Below are 20,439 nucleotides of genomic sequence, written 5' to 3'. Positions count from 1 at the left end.
CAGTCAAGAGCAACGGTCATGGCAACAGTTTTTTGGGGATGCTAAAGACATTTTGCTTGCTGACTTTCTGGAGGGTCAAAGAATGATAAATCTGCTTATTATGAGAGTGTTCTGAGACCATCAGCCAAAGCTTTAGCAGAAAAACGCCTAGGAAGACTTCACCAGAGAGTCCTTCTCTACCACAACATCCTGCTCACTCCTCTCATCAAACAAGGGAAATTTTGTGAAAGTTTTGATGGAAAATCATCAGCCCTCTATCATATAGTCCTGATGTAGCTCCTTCTTTTTGTTTGCTAACCTAAACAAAAACAAAAACAAAAACAAAAAAAACCTGTAAAGCGTGCCCATTATTCTTAAATTAATGATGTAAAAAAGACTGCATTGACACTATTAAATGCTAAGGAACCTCAGGTCTTTCGGAACGGACTAAATGGCTGGTATCACTGCTTACAAAAGTGTCTTTAACTGGCTGAAGCTTAGTTGAGAAATAAAGTTTATATTTTTAATTCAATTTTTTCATGAACTTTTTGAAGTCCGTTCACATGACATCAGTGGCATCAAAAGACCAAATTGATTTGTCAGTCACCTTTGTCTTAATTTATAGAGGAGTAAGCACATGACAGCCAAACTTAAGTCACTATAAGGAAAAATAAAATAATAAAATAAAAAGCTTGTAATGAGAAAAGGACCAAATACAAGAGCAAGTACCTAGTAGGAAAAAAATGGTCAGAATAACCCACAAGCCAGACTTATCTTTTTGTCCATAACAGACAAGAAGGAAAAATGTTTTAAAATGGGATCCTATGAGTTCATGTCCTTTGCAGGGACATGGATGAAGCTGGAAACCATCATTCTTAGCAAACCATCACAAGGACAGAAAACCAAACACCGCATGTTCTCACTCATAGGTGGGAACTGAACAATGAGATCACTTGGACACAGGGCAGTGAACATCACATACCAGGGCCTATTTGGGGGTGTGGGGCTGGGGGAGGAATAGCATTAGGAGAAATACCTAATGTAAATGATGAGTTGATGGGTGCAGCAAACCAACATGGCGCATGTGTACCTATGTATCAAACCTGCACGTTGTGCACATGTACCCTAGAACTTAAAGTATAATAAAAAATAAAAAATAAAATGGGATCCTATCAATTATGTACATTATTTTAAAACCCAATCATTCAGGTAAATAAAATGTAAAAAGCAGGATGGTATATATACAATAGGATGGCTTTAGGGAAGTCTAAATCAATAAATAATGCTTTATGCTCAAAAACAACTTTTATTTCATAGAATTTTTGTAAGAAATAAAACCACAAAACTTTATTGTATACTTAAAGCACTTAAATTAACCTAAATTTACATGAAGAAATATATTTTATAGATTTTTTCTGTATATACACATATAAGCTCACAACTTTTTAATGCTTTTTTAAAAATTTTTATTTTATTTTTCAACTTTTAGATTCAGGAAGTATACAGTTTCTTAAATAGTCATTAATCATCTGTGATAAGGCTAAAATGTCACTCTTAAGAATTTTGGGAAGTCCACCTACAGAAGAGCAAGTTTATCCAAATCGCAGAAACACAGACATTCACAATCTAATAGAGCTATGTTAATAAGCTGGGGTAAACACTGAATTATCACACTAATTTTAGTGATTCCATATAAGCAGGGTCTGTTCAGGATCCATATCCCAGAAGGGGCTAGTAACTAAAGGACAAAAAGGCCCTACACCCACAGAATTGCCTGACAGTGTAAAAATGAAGTAAAGCATCACCGTGAAACTCATTTTTTAAAAAATCTAAATTTTAAGAAGGATGTTTTCATTTGTAAGTTTTCAATTATTGCATTGTCACCAAGAGAGTACTACATATAGCCTAGTCAGTGGTGATACACAAAACCTTAATTGATAGTACTAAATATAGTCAAGACAGTAGTGGTACACAAAACCTGCATCTAGTGTGTAAACAAAAAGGTCAACATTAGAAGTAATGGTCAATCCAAAACATTTCAAAACAGCACACTTATTTTAGAGCCATTTTTAACAAGAGCAAGTTCTACACACTCAACTGAGTGAACAGTATTGTTTTGATGGTGAACACCCTAAAGGAAGAAGAAGAGTGCCAGTAATTCAAATTTTCAGTTTCCAGTTTTTTTGTTGTTGTTGTCTGTTTTTTTGAGATGGAGTTTCGCTCTTGTTGCCCAGGCTGGAATGCAATGGCATGATCTTGGCTTACTGCAACCTCCACCTTCTGGGTTCAAACGATTCTCCTGCCTCAGCCTCCCAAGTAGCTGGGATTACAGGTGCCCGCCACCACACCCAGTTAATTTTTTGTACTTTCAGTAGAGATGGGGTTTTACCATGTTGGCCAGGCTGGTCTCAAACTTCTGACCCTTAGGTGATCCACCTGCCTCGGCCTCCCAAAGTGCTGGGATTACAGGCATAAGCCACTGCTCCCGGCCCACAGTTAAGTTTAATTATCAATTTCTGGGGTAAATAAAAAAAAAATCATTCACTTTCTTTACCCATCCAGCTGGGGTCCATCCCAGGACTCCTGAGCCCTGTGGTTGTTGCATGTTCATGTTAGTTAACGCCACAGCTCAGTGAAAAAACAACTGATCTGGGGACAAGCAGGTCAGCTTGCCAACATACAACATTAGTATATGTGGGTTCAGAGCACTCCGCATTTTTCTTTCATATTCTAATTGTGACAAACAAGGCTATATAAGGTTTGAAATTTATGCAAATGTAAATGAGGTTTAAGGAAACGATATTCATGTCATGCCTGAAGGATAGCATCTTCTAAAACCAGATTGGGATTTCATGTCACAAGACAAGTTTGTGTGGCAGTTCATCTACTGGCCTCTAAAGGTCACTCTCCATCACCCCCTCAAAGATTTATGCCCCTGGCTGATAGCTATCCTGCCGTAATTCCTAGTTGACTTCACGGTGCATGGAGACTATCCTTCCAACCCCAGGACTTCTCAATTTCTTGATCTCTTCTACTTTATTTACGTTAGCCACTCCTTTTATTGTCCCCTAGTCCTTGTGATTTACCAGTAACATCACCTCTTCTGTTAAACCTCATTTGCAAGAATCTCACTAACCACCCCTAACTGCACAGTGCATACCTTCCCAGACTCCAACAACCTCCCTCCCAAGTCCTCATTTTGGTCCTAAGTGGCCAAAGTCCATAGTCCATCATTACAACTAATTCCCTGCAGAAACCATCAGCTAAATTAGTCTGCTCTTGCCCAATTATACTCACCTGACAAAATTCCAACCATAATTAAATCTTACTCTATGCCTGCACCCATAAACCAAACTTTGCTGAAGAGAGTTACACTACCATGCTGACCACGCCTTTTTTAAATTCATGGTCACTAACTTCAGTTTGGACCCTTCAAGCTGCCTGGCAATACATTTCCCAAGTACTGACCTATACTTTCTTGTTTTCCTCAAATTTCCAATATTTCCTCCTCCATTGGAACTCTGCTGCTGTCTTTCCCTGGGAGAGACAGAAGCAGAAAGAACTTTCATAAGCCCCCACCACATTTTGATTCGAGACTTGCTTCCTGCTACTACAGATGAATTGCTCATGCTCCTCCAAGGTCAACAGCTTCACCTGTTGACTAGGTCTACTGCTTCTTGCCTCCTTAGGGACCTTCACTTCTGCCTGAACACACACATCATTAATCTGTCTCTTTTGTGAATCATTGTCCTGGATTACCTGCTCTAATTTCTCATCTGCAGAAAAACATACACATGTCTTCTATATAGACAACAACAACAACAACAAAAAACCCACTTTCCTCTTCAGCTATCACCCCATTATCTTCTTCAAGAAAGGAAAAATTCCCTAAAAGATGTGTCTGTGCTCACTATCTCCTATTTATATGCTCAGTCTCTTCCCTTACCCATTCAAATTGGAATTTTTATCCCCTCCACTCCATCCAAACCCACTGTGAAAGGTCATCCATCACCACCACAGGGTGCTAGTCAGTGATCAGGTCCCCAGTCCTCTTCTTACTGCTCATTGGCAGAGTTTGACCTGCTGATCATGCTTTGCTGCTTTCTAGCACTTACTTTATTTGACTTTCAGGACTTCACAAACTCCTGGATTTTCTCCAGGAGGAGCACCAGCCACTCCTCCTCAATCTCACTGCTGGTTCATCTTCATCTCTTGACCTTAACTTTGGAATGTTCCAGAGCTCTTCAAGGTCTTCTTTTATCTGCATCAATTTCCCTGATCTCATATCATTTATCACTTTAAAATATCATCTGCACACCACTGATTCTCAAATTTATTTTGGCTCAGGCCTTATCCCTGAACTTGACACTCGTATATGCGATTGCCTAATTAACATTTCTACTTGTTCATTTTACAAGCATCTCTTGGAACTGCTGATCTTTCCCCACAAGACTTACTCTTCCTGGAGGCTTTCCTAGATGAGTAAACAGAAACCTCATTTCTCTTCTTTGCCCAGGCCCAAAATCCTCAAGTCATCTTGACTCTTCTCTTTATCTTTCACCCTACATTAATTAATTAGCAAATCATGTTAGCTTTACCTTCAAAAACTATCCAGAATCCAATCACTTTCCCATCTACCTCCATTACCCTGGTCCAAGCCACTACTATCTCTTAACTGAATTAGCCTAATAGCCTCCTATCTCGTCTGTCAGGTTCTACTCTTGCCTCCCAAAATCTATTGTCAGTACCCAAGCCAGAATGGCTTCACTAAAATGTAAGTCAGGCCACATTATTTCTCTTCTCAAAACTCTCCAAGGCTCCCATCTTATGATGGCTTGTAAGGCCTTGCATGACCCTTACTACCTCTTCCAGCTCTTCCGTAAACCATCCTTCCCCTTGCTCACACTGCTCCAGCCACACGGGCCTTCCTGCCATCCCTCAGCCACTCTAGACACATTGCTAACTCCTTTGCACATGCTGTTCCCTCTGTCTGGTACGTTCTTCCCTCCACTGGCCACAAGGTTCTCTCCATCACCTTTGGATTTCTGTTCAAATGTCACCTTCTAAGGGAAACTTACCCTGACCATGCTCAAAAACTGCAAGCTTCTCTCCTGCATTTTCTATCCACCTTTTGTACTTCATTTTTCTCTGTAGCTTTGATTACCATACGAGAAACTAAGTTTTACCTATTTATTTATTGTCTGCCTGACTTGATAAAATATAAATTCCATAAGAATATAGACTTTGTTTTATTATTCACTGTTGTATTTCTAGTACCTGGTCTGATGTCTGAAACACAGTGTATGCACAAATCCTTACTGAATAATAATAAAATGTATGTTTTGGAGCCACCCCGAAGGAAGGGCTCTCCAGGGTTATCTAGGCCAGGAATTGGCAAGCTTTTTCCATAAAGGGCCAGGCAGTAAAATGTTCAGCTTTGTAGGCCATATGGTCTATGTCACAACTACTCAACTCTGCCAATGTAGCATGAAAGCAGTTATGGACAGTATGTAAACAAATGAGTATAGCTATGTTTTAATAAAATTTTGTTTAAAAAATCAGTTGGTAGGTGGGATTTAACCTGCAGGCCATAGCTTGCCAACCCTCAGTGTAGGTTATTCCACTACATGAGCATTAAAGCCTTAATCACCAATTCTCCCAGAGTTTATTAAACAAAGTTCACAACTTCCAGAGCTAGGAAGAGTCGTCTAGATCAAGGATCATCTAGTTCAACCCCTGTGGCAGCCAGCAGATGTTTACACAATATTCATTCTCTCCTTCTTTCCATCTAAAAGTAGCCCCATTTTGTGGAGGAGACAGTCATGTGTCCAGCTAAGAAATTGTTTCTCAGTCTCTCTGTAACTAGAGGTGATCATGGGACACAGTTCTGGCCAATAAGACACAAGGAGGCAGGACCATCAGAGATATTGTGGAGCTGGCACACAGGACCTCTGGACATCTTATTATGAGAAAAAAATAAATAAACCTCTCTTGTTAATCCATGATATGTGGCTGCCAAAGAGAGGTTTTTAAAGACAGAAAATACATCTTTGATTAAGCCACATAACTAGCTTTTAAAGAGAGAAATGAATCATTCAAGATTTTAAAAGCCACTGCACTTGTCCATTTCATTATGTAGTCACATGCAGCTACTGAGCATTTGAAATGTGGCCAGTACAACTGAGAAACTGAATTTCTAATTGTATTTAATTTTAGTTAATTTAAATTTAAATAGCCAGATGGGACTAATGACTACTATATGGGACAGCATGGCTTTTGACTGTTTGTTAAGGAAAAGCGAAGTATAATAAGGCATGGACATTGATTTTGATAGTAGTTTGAAGGGCATGAACCCTATTTTCCTAAGCATGGTAAAAAGGGAATAGCTGCCTTTCCCACATATCTGCCAAGTTCTTGCTCCACACCCAGCAGTGAGCAGTGTTTTTGGTTTAGAGATTTTCTAGGCATCACAAGAGATGTTGAGCTTATACATTCCTGTTCTCAAAACTTTAAACTAGATTTCTACATACCAACAATGAACAATCTGAAATGGAAATTAATGCATGCTTGTTCTTAAAACTTTGAACTTGATTTCTATACACTAATAACGAACAAGTTGAAAAGGACATTAAGGGGAAAAATCCATTTACAATAGCATTAAAAACAATGAAATATCTATAAATAAACTTAACCAAAAAGGCAAAAGACTTGTACACTGAAAACTATAAAACCTTTTTAAAAACAAATTAAAGATACAAAAAAAGGGAAAGGCATCCTGTGTTTATGGACTACAATTAATATTGTTAAGATGTCAATACTACGCAGAATGATCTACAGATTTAATGCCATCTCTATCAAATTCCCAATGGCATTGTTGGCAGAAATAAAAACACCCATCTAAAAATTTACATGGAATCTCAGGAGACCCCAAACAGTGAAAACAATCCTAAAAAAGAACAAAATTGGAGTCTTCACACTTCCTGATTTCAAAACGTACTATGATGCTACAGTAACCCAAGGAGTATGGTAATGGCATAAAGACAGACATATAGATCAATGGAATAGAATTGAGAGCCCAGAAATAAACACTGATATGCATGGTCAAATTATTTTTCAAGAGGGGTGTCAAGACCATTCAATGAGGAAAGGACAGTCTTTTTCAATAACGATGCTAGGAAAACTGGGTATCCACATGCAAAGGAATTAAGCTGGACCCTTGCTTTATAACATATGCAAAAATAAACTCATAATGAATCAAAGATCTAAACATAAGAGTAAAAACTATAAAACTCCTATAAGAAAATACAGGGAGCAAGCTTCTTGACATTGGATTTGGCATCACTTTTTGTATATGACACCACAAGCACAGGCAACAAATATAAAAATAGGCAAATTAGATTACATCAAAATTAGAATTAAAAAGTTCTTCCATGCATCAAAGGACATGCTTTATGGAATAACAGAGAATATCTGTAAATCATATATCTAATAAGGGGTTAATACCCACAACATACAAAGAACTTTTACAACTCAATAACAAATCAAACAACCAATCAAAAAATGGGCAAAGGACTTCATACGCATCTTCTTCAAAGATACACAAATGGCCAATAAGCACTCGGTAAGACAGAATTCACGAATTAATAGCAAAAAGCAAACCAAAACCACAAAGAGATACCAACACATACCCATTAGGATGGCTACTATCAAAAAAAGAAAAAACCCAGAAAATAACAAGTGTCGGTGAGGCTGTAAAGAAATGGGAAGGCACTGTTGGTGGGAATGTAAAATGTGCGGCTCCTATGGAAAACAGTATAGCAGTTCCTCAAAAAACTAAAAGCAGAATTACCATACAATCCAGGAATTCCACTTCTGGATATTTACCCAGAATAACTGAAAGCAAAGTCTCAAAGAGATATTTGTATACCCACGTTAATCGCAACATTATTCACAATAGCTAAAGGTATTATTCACAACAGCCACAGGCTAAATTGTATCTCCTGCTCCCCAAATGCATATTGTGAAGTCCTAATCCCCAGTACCTCAGAACATAGTTGTATTGGAGTCAGGGTCTTTAAAGGCTTAAATAAGGTTAAATGAGGTCATTAGGGTGGGCTCTAATCCAATATGGCTTGTGTCATCACAAGAGGAAATTAGGACACAGAAACTCACAGAGGAAGGAGAAAGAGATCTCATTAGAAACCAACCATGCTGACATCTTGAACTTGGACTTCTAGCCTCCTTGACTGTGAGGAAATAAACTTCTGTTGTTTGAGCCACCCAGTCTATGGTACTTTGTGATGGGAGCCCTAGCACACTAATATAAGGAACAACCCAAATGTCCATTGACGGATGAATGGATAAACAAAATGTGATAAACAAAATATAGATGCAATAAGATATTCAGAAATAAGAACGAATTAAATTCTGACACATGCTACAACTTGGATGAACCTTAAGGACATTATTCTAAGTGAAATAAGCCAGTTGCAAAAGGTCAAATACTACATGATTCCACTTACAAGAGGTACCCAGAGTAGCCAAATTCATTAGGATAAAAAGTAGAATGATAGTTGCCAGGAGCTGCAGAGAGGAGGAAAAGGGGAGTTGTTAATGGATACAGAAGTTCAGTTTTGCAACATGTAAAGAGTCTGAAGATTGGTTGCACAAGAATGTGAACATGCTTAACACTACAGAACTGTACACTTATGGTTAAAGCCAGGCACACACGGTGACTCATGTCTGTAATTCCAACACTTGAGAAAGCCAAGACAGGAAGACTGCTTGAGGCCAGGAATTCAAGACCAGCCTGGGCAATATAGAGAGATTCCATCTCTAGAAAATAAATAATAATAATAAATAAAAAATTAGCCAGGCAAAGTTTCTCATGCCTGTAGTCCAAGTTACTTGGGAGGCTGAGGTGGAAGGATTGCTTGAGCCCAGGAGGTCAAGGCTGCAGTGAGCCATGATGGTGCCACTGCATTCCAGCCTAGGTGACAGAGCAAGACCCTCTCTCTCTCTCTCAAAAAAAAAAAAAAAGGTTAAAATGGTAAATTTCATGCCATGTGTATTTTACCACAATTTTTTTAAAAAGCAGATGACTAGGAACAAAAACTGTATCATTACAGATCTATCAGAATAGTTAAATAAGAAATAGTGACAAACCTAGCAAAGATGTGGAGAAACTGAATCACTCATACCTGCTACTGGGAATGTGATATGTTACAGGGATTCTGGAAAACAACTCTGTGGTTCCTTAAATACCCAAAGACCCAGCAAACATACTGTTGGGCATTTATTCTAAAGAAATGAAAACTCATGTGAACACAAAAATCTGTACACTATTACTCACAGTAATTAACTTATAATACTCAAAATTAATTTATTTATAATACTAAAAAACTAGAAACAACCCAGATGTACTTCAGCGAGTAAAAGGTTCAACAAATTATGGTGTGTCCACACCAGGAAATACCACTCAGTAATAAAAAGAAATGAACTATTGATACACACCAAAACATGGATGACTCTCCAGAGAATTTTGCTGAGTATAAAGAGGCAATCCTAAAATGTCACATACTGAATGATTCTATCTACATAACATTTTTGAAATGACAAAATTATAGAGACAGGAGACTATTGGTAGACAGGGATTAAAGTCAGGGTGGGTGGGTGAGTGATAGCGAGGTGATGTGGTTATAAAGGGGGAACATGAGGGATCCTTGATTAAGGGGTTCTGTATCATAACTTGTAGTGAATACATGAACTCACACATGATAAAATTGCACAGAACTAAATACACATACACACATACAAACTACAAGTAAAACTGGGGAAAAATGAGTAACATTGGAGAGTTGTATCAATATCATATAGCCCAGTTGTGACATTCTATTATAATTCTGTAAGATACTAACATTGGGAGAAACTGGGTAACTGGTATATAGATTTCTCTGTATTATTTCTTCCAACTGCATGTGAATCCACAATTAAGTCAAAATTAAAAGTTTAATTAAAAAAAAAAAACCTTCAAATTGGAAACTTGCACTGAATATTCTTCAGGTTAATATAAGGAAGAAAAATAAGCTAATAAAATGTATATTAAAAACCCATTAAAACCTGTGAAATCTTATTTTGAGCAGCTATTGTCACAAAATAAGACTTGTGTGCCTTTATTTTGACACTGATGACAGCAAACATGCAAATAATCAATAAACTCCAGTTTTGATCACCTTACAGAAATCCAGTTATATAAGCCATCTTTAAAATCAAAAAGCCACTTCTGGCTGGGCGCAGTGACTCATGCCTGTAATCCCAGCACTTTGGGAGGCCAAGGCAGGCAGATCACAAGGTCAGGAGTTCAAGACCAGGATGGCCAACACAGTGAAACCCCGTCACTACTAAAAATACAAAAATTAGCCGGGCATGGTGGCATGCGCCTGTAATCCCAGCCACTTGGGAGGCTGAGGCAGGAGAACAGCTTGAACTCTAGAGGTGGAAGTTGCACTGAGCTAAGATGGTGCCACTGCACTCCAGCCTGGGCAACAAAGCAAGACTCCAGCTTAAAAAAAAAAAAAAAAAAAAAAAAGCCACTTCCTTATTCTTCGTCTGAGACTGAAATCAGGACATCATACTACTAAAACGTGGACATGACCATCTCATGAAGAACAGCAGTGACAGTTCACATGTGTATAGAATTTTCTCAGCTTTTATAAACCTAATCGCATTGTATCAATAGTAACTTTGTGAGGTAGGCAGAGCAGACTTGCCTATGCTTCTTTAAGCCACAGAAATGACTTCAAAAGAAAACTAAAAAATGTTCAAGAAACATTAATACTACTTTTTCAAGTCAATTTTCCTGTGGCTTTTTAAGGTTTCAAATCATCAGGAAAGCTGAAAAAGTAATACAATGAAGATTTATATACTCTTCACCTAGATTCTCATATTAACATTTTGCTACATTTGAGTTTTCTCATAGATATAGAGATTGAAATTAACACACATACAATACACACACACACATAGGACACACAAACACTTTTTTGCTCTGAGGCACTTCCAAGTAACTGTCAAACATTGTAACCCTTCATCCTAAATGAAGACATCACCTGAACAAGGACATTCTCCTACCTAAACCACAATAATATTATCATGCCTAAGACTATAAATAGTAATTCAAACGACTATCTAATCTATTAAAATTTCTTCAACTATCTTTAAAATGTCTTCCTTAAAAAAAAAAAAAAAAAAAAAAAGGCGAATTACTCCCAAATTATTTTGTTTAAAGTGTCACTGTTTCATAATTATTTGACCAAAGGAGCTAATTTTTACCTATAGCACTGGTGGTCAATCAGTTGGTACTCTGGTTGGATTGGTTAAATATTGGCTTCTATATTAATAGCACAGTCATTTATTTTGCACATCTGTCTCAATATTACGGAATATAAAAAGTTTTTTGGAACATTGTACATATTTTACAAGAAAAAAAGAAAAGGAAGGGAAGGAAGACAAACAGGATTATTCTTGACCTTTTTAAAAAAGGTGTCCTAAAAACACATACATATGGCCAGGCACAGTGGCTCATGACTGTAATCCTAGCACTTTGGGGAGGCCGAGATGGGTGGATCACCTGAGGTCAGGAGTTCGAGACTAGTCTGGCCAACATGGTGAAATCTCGTCTCTACTAAAAATACAAAAAGTTAGCCAGACATGGTGGCAGGCACCCCCTGTAATTCGAGCTACTCCAGAGGCAGAGGCAGGAGAATCACTCGAACCAAGAGGCGGAGGTTGCAGTGAGACGAGGTTGCACCATTGCACTCCAGTCTAGCAACAAAAGCAAAACTCCATCTCAAAAAAAAAAAAAAAACCACATACACACATTTACAGCAAACACACCGAAAATTTTCCTAACAAATACAATTACAGAATTCCTAATCACAAATTCAAATGAAGCCTGCTACTTGATTTTGTTTAAGTCGTTTAAATGACTAGAAATCTTGCTACTTAAAACAAACAAAGATACTCTGAGCTTATCCAATTTGAAACTAAAAATCAACTCAGAAGCGTGGTAAAATACCAGAAAATCACCAATGTCATTATGCCTTAGGTAGACGATTTGAGAAGCACTCTGCATAAGCTGCCCCATTGATGCTAACGAATGGACTGAGTTTTACCACATTCATAAAAGGTTAAGAATAACATTGTTTAAAACACTTCATTCTTCCCTCATGAATGTGTGATTTTCACAGGCTCAAAAGTCAGAGTTATTTTCAAATATCTGATAGGTTTTAAAAAGTGAGATTATAGTGAGGGGAAGCAACTTCTCAACTATAAAAATAATCCTAAATTATGTTATAGGCATTACAATAATTATGATTTATTCATCTAATCTACCAAATGTAGCTTAGGCCCTATTCAGACTAATTAGTCAATAGACTGTGCAACTCAACCTTCAGCATCATATGATTTAATTTCCCTTTGCTTCTTGCAACATTGTAATTATGTGCTTTGAGTTTACTGTAACTAATATTAGTGGTTTTCCCCACATGCTCACAAACTAAAGGAACAGACAAAAAGCTTTTTGATCACCTAATAAGTACCCTTAGGAGAAAAAAAATTTGCTAATATGGAAACAAGAATTTTTGTTTTTTGTTTTGTGTGTGTGTGTCTGTGGTGTTTTTTTTTTTTTTTTTTTTTTTTTTTTGCATGAGATGAAACAAATTCCTTGTATGGTTTTAATTACATCCTAATACTTCATAAACATCTTTTAACATAAAACTCAATAAAGTACCAATTGTGAATAGTTCAGCAGCTCCCAATGGTGGGATGGCACCAACCTTTATAATCACGTCCTTGGTCCCCCAAACTGGCCACTTTTAAAATCAAATAAACCAGTAACAAAACAATAGTCCTTTTTAACGTAATGTGAGATTGTTTACAGAGTTTGGAAGTTTGGTTTTTTGTTTTGCCCTTGTTAGTACTATGCTTATTATTTGCTTTCCAACCAAATAATGTTACCAAATTATTTCCAGTTATCAAAATTTAGTAGCTATTTTAAATGGCTTTTTGGTTTGGTTCCCCAAAGGCCTGGGTGAAGAACACATCTGTGGTTGATACAATCATCTCTGCTACTTAAAAAGCTCCAAATATACAAAATGTATGAAACTTCCAGGCTCTAGAAGGCTTTCTTGCAAACAGGAAACCTCAGCCACAGGGAGAAAACCAACTTCCATTCTGAGAGCCCAAAATCAAAGAAGTTATTCTCTTGCTGCCAGCTACCCACTTCCACTGATTCCAATAAGTCCATCTTATTACTCTGCTGCTGATCAACAGTTAGCAATTTAATGCAGTAATTTTTTTTTTCTTTTTCATATTTGTAAGAAGAAAGGAAGAAGAGAAAAATAATTGAACTTCCCACACACACCGACTCAGTATCATCCCAAGATAAAAATGCATCCACCATGTCAAAGAAGGTAATTTCTGGGTTCTCTGGAAATTGTGATGGTGGTTTCTCAGAATCAACATGTACTGAAAAACTCAAATTTAGGTGTTAATATAACATGCAGATGAACTATTTATTTTCAAATGACAGTTGTCCAGGTCAATAAATGTCTCTTTTTATTTTTATTTATTTATTTATTTATTTATTTATTTATTTATTTATTTATTTGAGACGGTGTCTTGCTCTGTTGCCGAGGCTAGAATGTAGGGGTATGATCTTGGCTCACTGCAACCTCTGCTTCCTGGGTTCAAGCCGTTCTCCTGCCTCAGCCTCCCAAGTAGCTGGGACTACAGGCTCCTGACACCACACCTGGCTAATTTTTGTATCTTTAGTAGAGACGAGGTTTTGCCATGTTGGCCAGGCTGGTCTTGAACTCCTGACCTCAAATGATCTGCCTGCCTTGGTTTCTAAATGGGATTTTTAATCATTCATTCTATCCAAATGAAAAACGTCTCAAAAATGTCTATTACCTTCAATAATTCCACTGAGTATTATCTCTCTATTCAGTCTTCCTATTCTTCAACCTCCTGAGATTCCTACACAAGCTTTCTGCATCTTGCTTTAAATGAATTATTTCTTATGCCTCAATTTAAAAGGGGGTAGGAGGGGACACTCTGAGAGGTATTTGAGAGTTTACCATAACAACACCCTAGAAAGGGGTAAGCAAAAGGCATTCAGTTCTACCATGAGCTTCCTAATAAATATTCTTGAAGGCTTTTACAAAACCACATTCATTTTCTAAGTGACTGGTATCCTTATAGACATTTCCCATTTTTTCTTTGTCCTTTTATTCCCAATCCACCTACTCACTTAACGCATTCTATACATTTCATAAAACTTCTATACACTTAAAAACGTTCTGGAATTATACATATGTATCTTATATCACAAGGAAAGAAAAATGATTTATTTTGCAACTTTGTGACCCTCTGTAATCTGTACTCTAGTTAAACAAAAAATAAGATAAAATGCAAGGTATACATCTGTGTACTAACTTGTACACATTTTAGAAGCAAAGTTGGTGGATGTCGGTCACCTGTTGACAAGATGATTTGGAGTCTAAACCATCTAACTTGTCCCCTTCTTCATCATTTCTGATCCTCTCTCTTTCCCAGCTGCTCAGCAGAGTTCTTTTCTTACCCTGCCACTACACAAACTTCAGAGTTGACTTGCACCCTCTTAATGCCTAACCCCAAAAGTTTTTTCTGCATACTTATTTACATCTCTAAATATATTGGCATCCTTTCAGTTATGGGAAAAAAAAAATTCCTTCTATCTCTGGCTTCCAAACCACAAGTGTCCTTTTCTCTTCCCTCATTCTTCCTCTCTTTTCTATCCCCTTCAAAGGATACTCTTTTCCTAGCAATGGGGTTAAAAATAATAGTCAAAATCTCTGCTCTCCTAGCGTTTATGTCCTGCTTAAGGGAGACAAACAATAATAAGTAAATATAGAACAAATCAAGAGGGGTTATATAGAAACATAAATAGTACATACTTAAATAAAATAGTACAGTGCTTATTCACCTTATATTTTATTTGCGTGCATTTGTTTTTTTCTCTTCCCCTAGAATGCAAGTTTTTTTTGACAGCAAGGCTGTTTCATGTATCTGTGAATCTCTCATAGTAACCAGCAAAATATCTTATACATGCATAGCTGTCAATGAATAATTATTAAATAAAAAGACAAATAAAATTCTGAAAATATAAAGCCTAGGGCCCAAGAAGTAGTGGCAAATAATGCCCAAAGAGGGATTCTTAATTCATATTTTCCTTATTTTGCAGTTTGTACATGTGAGTATAACCAGCTAAATATCACAGCATTTGTAACAGTGAAGGAGAAACACCTTTGATTTTTCTAATAGACAAAAAAGAATAAATTTTCTTAGGAGTCCCTCAAGCCCCAGATAGCTACAAAGAAAAAAGATTTTAGTGTTTGAAAAAAAGAAATATGCATATCAAATACAAGGCAAAGTCTTACAAAACAAAATGCCCTGGAAAAGAGAACATTATATTTTTTAAATATCTAAAATTACTAAGAAATTTATGAAATGATCTCAGAGGCTAAATGTGTAACGACAATGTACTTTTGTTCTTCCTATGAGAGCTAAAGTTCCCATAAAAGAAAACATTAATTGAATATAACTTCTCTATTTGGCAGAAAAGCATAAGAGGGGACTCCATCTCAATTTTCAATGGCACTCTACAACTGACACTGAACCTCTGATGTCAATGACAGTCTAAGAACATCCCCCCAAAAGAATGAAGTAAAATATAGAGCAAAAATCACTTTTTAAAATCATAATACTATACTCCACATGGAATTTTCCAACAATAGTCACAAAGATCGTAGGTTTATAAGACTAGTAACTTAGTTCAGAAATTCAAAGAAAAAAAAAGAAGTCATTTTCACAGATAACATTTTATCAATTATTATATTTAGTAATAAACAGAAGCCAGCTAAAAAAAAACGTACTGTGATATTAGTCGTTAAGTAGTGAGCAGGAATCTATAATGCTGCCCCACAGTTCACATACCATACGTGCAGCCAAGGTTTGCATCAAAAAGAATAATTCACAAAACCAAGTTGGTTTGAAAATAACCATGAAGAGGAAAAGTCACATCTGAATCATTGAAAGAGGTTTTATATGTGTATATATGTGTAATCTTTTAAAAAGAACAACTAAAAAGGAAACTACTTATTTCTTCCCCCACTTAACTAAGCATTCCATCTATAATCAGCTGGTTAGCATGAAGTACTATTAAGGCACTATTTTTACAGTACCCATTTTTATGAGTTTTGTATGTTACATGAAGAGTGGTTTTTAGAGAAATGTACAGATTGGTTATTCTCTTTTATGCTTCCAATATTGAGTCAAACCAAAGCGCTGATGTTGGCATAAGGTAATGCAAGTGGAAACAAAAACATTTCAATCTCTGAAATGCCTTTCCATTTTCCTCCATTCAGTCTATGACATTAAAGTCTTGTTTATCAAAAATAGATTTTAAGAAACCCTACATTTAAGATGGTTGCAGAGTTTGTTTCAAATTGCAATAAGAGAAAAAAATCTTTATTTTAGTAAGTTACTGGCTACTTTAGGAAAAATACATAAAGACAAATTATTAGACCCACAAGTAATAATGGTTGAGCCTAGTTACAATGATTTAAAATTCAGTCTGGAACCGCAATTATTTTTGCACCAAGCTAATAGGTGTCCACTCAAGGAAAATCATTATACAAAAAACTGCACTCGCATGTTTACCACAGCACTATTCACGATAGCAAAGATATGGAATCAACTGAAGTGTCCATCAACAGAAGACTAAAGAAAATATGATACACATACATACATACACACACAGACACACACACACACACACACACACACACACACACACACACACACAGGAATACTATTCAGCCACAAAAAAGAATGAAATCATGTCTTCTGAAGCAACATGGATGGAGCTAGAGGCCATTATCTTAACTGAAATAACTCACAAACAGGAAGTCAAATACCAAATGTTCTCACTTATAAGTGGGAGCTAAATAATGTGCACACATGGACATAGAGTGTGGAATAGTAGACACTGGAGACTCAAAAGGGTGGGAGAGTTGGGGAGGAATGAGGGATGAGAAATTACGTAATGGGTACAATGTACATTATTCAGGTGACGGTTACACTGAAAGCCAAGACTTCACCACTACACAATACATTCATGTAGCAAAACTGCACTTAAAACTACCCCTTAAATGTTTACCAAAAAAAGTGAACTTAGGTTAATTGTAAATACATATTCCAAACTCTAGAGCAACCACTAAAAATACGTAATTGATATGCTAAAAAAGAGAGAGAAAATGAAATCATATAAAAAGTTTAGTTAAAATATAGAGAAGTAAGCATTCCTATGCAGTAAAATGATATAGACAAAAATTACAGACAAATCTCTTTCAGTAGAGGAATGAATAAATTACGGAACCATGAAATATTTGACTATGAAGCTATATATACTCATATATTAAGAGCATTAAGCTATGTTAAGTGGAAAGCATACTGCAAAACAATACATTAAAAATCTCTTCTATATAATTGTTTAAAATGATGGAAGACAAAAAGAAAAGGGAGGATGGCAGGAAAGGAGTGAGGGAAAGCCATAAATATACATACCAATCTGTTAGCAGTGGTTCTTTCTGGCAGGAGAAATGAGACTCAGAATGAATGAAAAGGGGTTATTGAACTTAATTATCATATACAATTTTTCTACATATGCATTGTAATGAGAATCCTTAGATATATTATTTATACAAATCTTTTTTAAAAAAGAAAAAGCAAAGGAAGCAAAAGGGAAGAATATTATGGTTTCCACAAAACTAACAAAGTGGTTGCTAGCTTACCTCTATCATTGGCTGAAAGGATTTCAACCAAATCATTTCAAATAAAAACTTGAGATCCACCACTAATAGTTTTAATTTACAATTTCATTTAATGGCTACTTTGACTTATAACTATTCCTTTTTTTTTTTTTTTTTTTTGAGACATAGTTTTTGCTCTGTTGCCCAGCCTGAAGTGCAGTGGCATGATCTTGGCTCACTGCAATCTCCGCCTCCCGGGTTCAAGAGATTCTCCTGCCTCAGCCTCCCAAGTAGCTGGGATTACAGGCGCTGGCCACCATACCTGGCTAATATTTGTATTTTTAGTAAAGACAACGTTTCACCACGTTGGCCAGGCTGGTCTCAAACTCCTTGACCTCATGTGATCCACCTGCCTCTCTCAGTCTCCCAAAGTGCTAGGAATACAGGCCATGGCACCCAGCCTACAACTATTCTTCATACAAGTAGTTTAGTTTGGCTTGTGAACTAAACCAAGGATCAAATACAATTTGGGAGCTGGAAGGAATTTTAGGAAACATCTGTATCTGCCCCCTCCCTTTACATATGAGGAAATTAAGAATAAAGAGATTTGTCCTAAAACAGACAACTAATTACACCATCAGTGTGTTAAAAAGAGAAAAAAACTCAACCTCCTTGCTTCTAGTCTAGTCCTCTGGTAAATTCAATTTATTTCCTTCCATTCACCTTGTAAATATCATCTGTGCTTCCTAAATAGTTCCTGAAAATTTTCCTTTTTCAATCCCATTTCCAAATTATCTGCCTGAAAAGAATTTCACATTTATGTGCTGAATCCAGAAGAGACAACACAGAGCTTAGCATGGCAAAAGCATTTAGAAACTGCCTCTTATCTAACATTTTTGCTTTTATTCTTAATAAAACTGCTGAAGCAACTTGTTTAACCAATGAGACAGACACAAAGTTGAGAGTGGAAACAACTGTCTTGACTCCCAGAACACTGTTCTTCTGTATTTCATACCATTTTACATTTTTTATTTTTTAAATAAAAGGCAATGTGTTCTTGCACAACAAACACCCACTGGCTAACAAGATGACTGGGAAGTCACTGAACTCTTGCAAACTAAGTTTCAGCTATTAAAGGAACAGGATCAATTAAGTAAGCTCTGACATTTCTTGCTCCTTTCCATGAGTCTGGAATTTCTAAGATATGGCTCAATATGTATTAGGTAATGGATCCCAGTGGCAAGATGAAATACTGCAGGTCAACTCCATGAACAGTTTTATGGAGTTATACAAAGCAACAGAAAAGAGCAGAGTTCAGGAACTCCTTAGCATAAACCCAAACTTAGAGAAGTAGAACTAGCTAATCTATAGTTTTAGACTCAGTAAAGTACTTGGGATCATTCTCAACAACCATAAAGTTACCATGTGCCATAATTATACATCCATCACAGGGTTTCTAGGAACTGAATGTTTTTATTTTTTAATTTTTAATTTTTGTGAGTACACAGTAGGTATATATATTTATGAGGTACATGAGATGTTTTGATACAGGAATGCAATGTGAAATAATCACACCATTGACTACAGGGTATCCACCCCCTCAAGCATTTGTCCCTTGTGTTTCAGATGATCCAATTACACTCTTTTAGTTATCTTAAAATGTATAATTAAGTTATTACTGGCTATAGTCACCCTGCTGTGCTATCAAATAGTAGGTCTTATAATTATTTCTTTCCTTTTTCATTCTTTCTTTTTATTTTTTTGTACCTGTTAAGCATCCCCACCTCCCGCCGAGTCCTCCACTACCTTCCCCAGCCTCTAGTAACCGTCCTTCTACTTTCTATGTCCATGAGTTCAATTGTTTTGATTTTTAGATCCTACAAATAAGTGAGAACATGTGATGTTTGTGTGCCTGGATTATTTCACTTAACATAATGATCTCCCCCAGTTCCATCCATGTTGTTGCAAATGACAAGACCTCATTCTTTTTTATGGCCGCATAGTACTCCATTGTGTATATGTGCCGCATTTTCTTTATTCATTCATCTGCTGGACACTTAGGTTGCTTCCAAATTTTGGCTATTGTGAACACTGCTGCAACAAACATGGGAGGACAAATATCTCTTCAATATACTGCTTCTCTTCTTCTGGGGATATACATAGCAGTGGGATTGCTGGATCACATGGTAGCTCTATTTTCAGTTTTTTGAGGAACCTCCAAACTGTTCTCCATAGTGGTTGTACTAATTTACACTCCCACCAACAGTGTACCAGGGTTCTCTTTTCTCTGCATCTTCACCAGAGTTTGTTATTGCCTGCCTTTTGGATATAAGCCATTTTAACTGGGGTGAGATAACATCTCACTGTACTTGTGATTTGCATTTCTCTGATGAGCAATAATTTGAGCATTTTCATATGCCTGTTTGTAATTAACATCTCATTTAGTTTTGATTTGCATTTCTCTGATGAGCAATAATGTTGAGCGCTTTTTCATATGCCTGTTTGCAATTTTTATGTCTTCATTTGAGAAATGCCTATTCAAATCTTTTGCCCATTTATTGATCAGATTATTAGATGTTTTCCTATAGGGTTGTTTGAGCTCCTCATA

General features: G+C 36.6%; 1 protein-coding gene across 9 annotated transcripts in view; it reads right to left on the bottom strand.

Moving 5' to 3' along the window:
* The window catches only part of TASP1 (taspase 1), a 255,191-nt gene that overhangs the window by 70,780 nt on the left and 163,972 nt on the right, over window positions 1-20,439 (bottom strand). For 2 of the 9 annotated variants that reach the window (XR_005235672.2, XR_005235673.2), the window contains exon 12: window positions 17,647-17,669. The exons of the other annotated variants lie outside the window; for them this stretch is intronic. The gene's annotated coding sequence lies outside the window, so the exon portion shown is untranslated. The remainder of the gene's footprint in view (window positions 1-17,646; window positions 17,670-20,439) is intronic. 9 annotated transcript variants of the gene reach the window in all.

This window comes from Chlorocebus sabaeus, chromosome 2, assembly GCF_047675955.1.
Source record: "Chlorocebus sabaeus isolate Y175 chromosome 2, mChlSab1.0.hap1, whole genome shotgun sequence".
NCBI lineage: Eukaryota > Metazoa > Chordata > Mammalia > Primates > Cercopithecidae > Chlorocebus > Chlorocebus sabaeus.
This window is presented reverse-complemented; position numbering and strand designations above follow the sequence as displayed.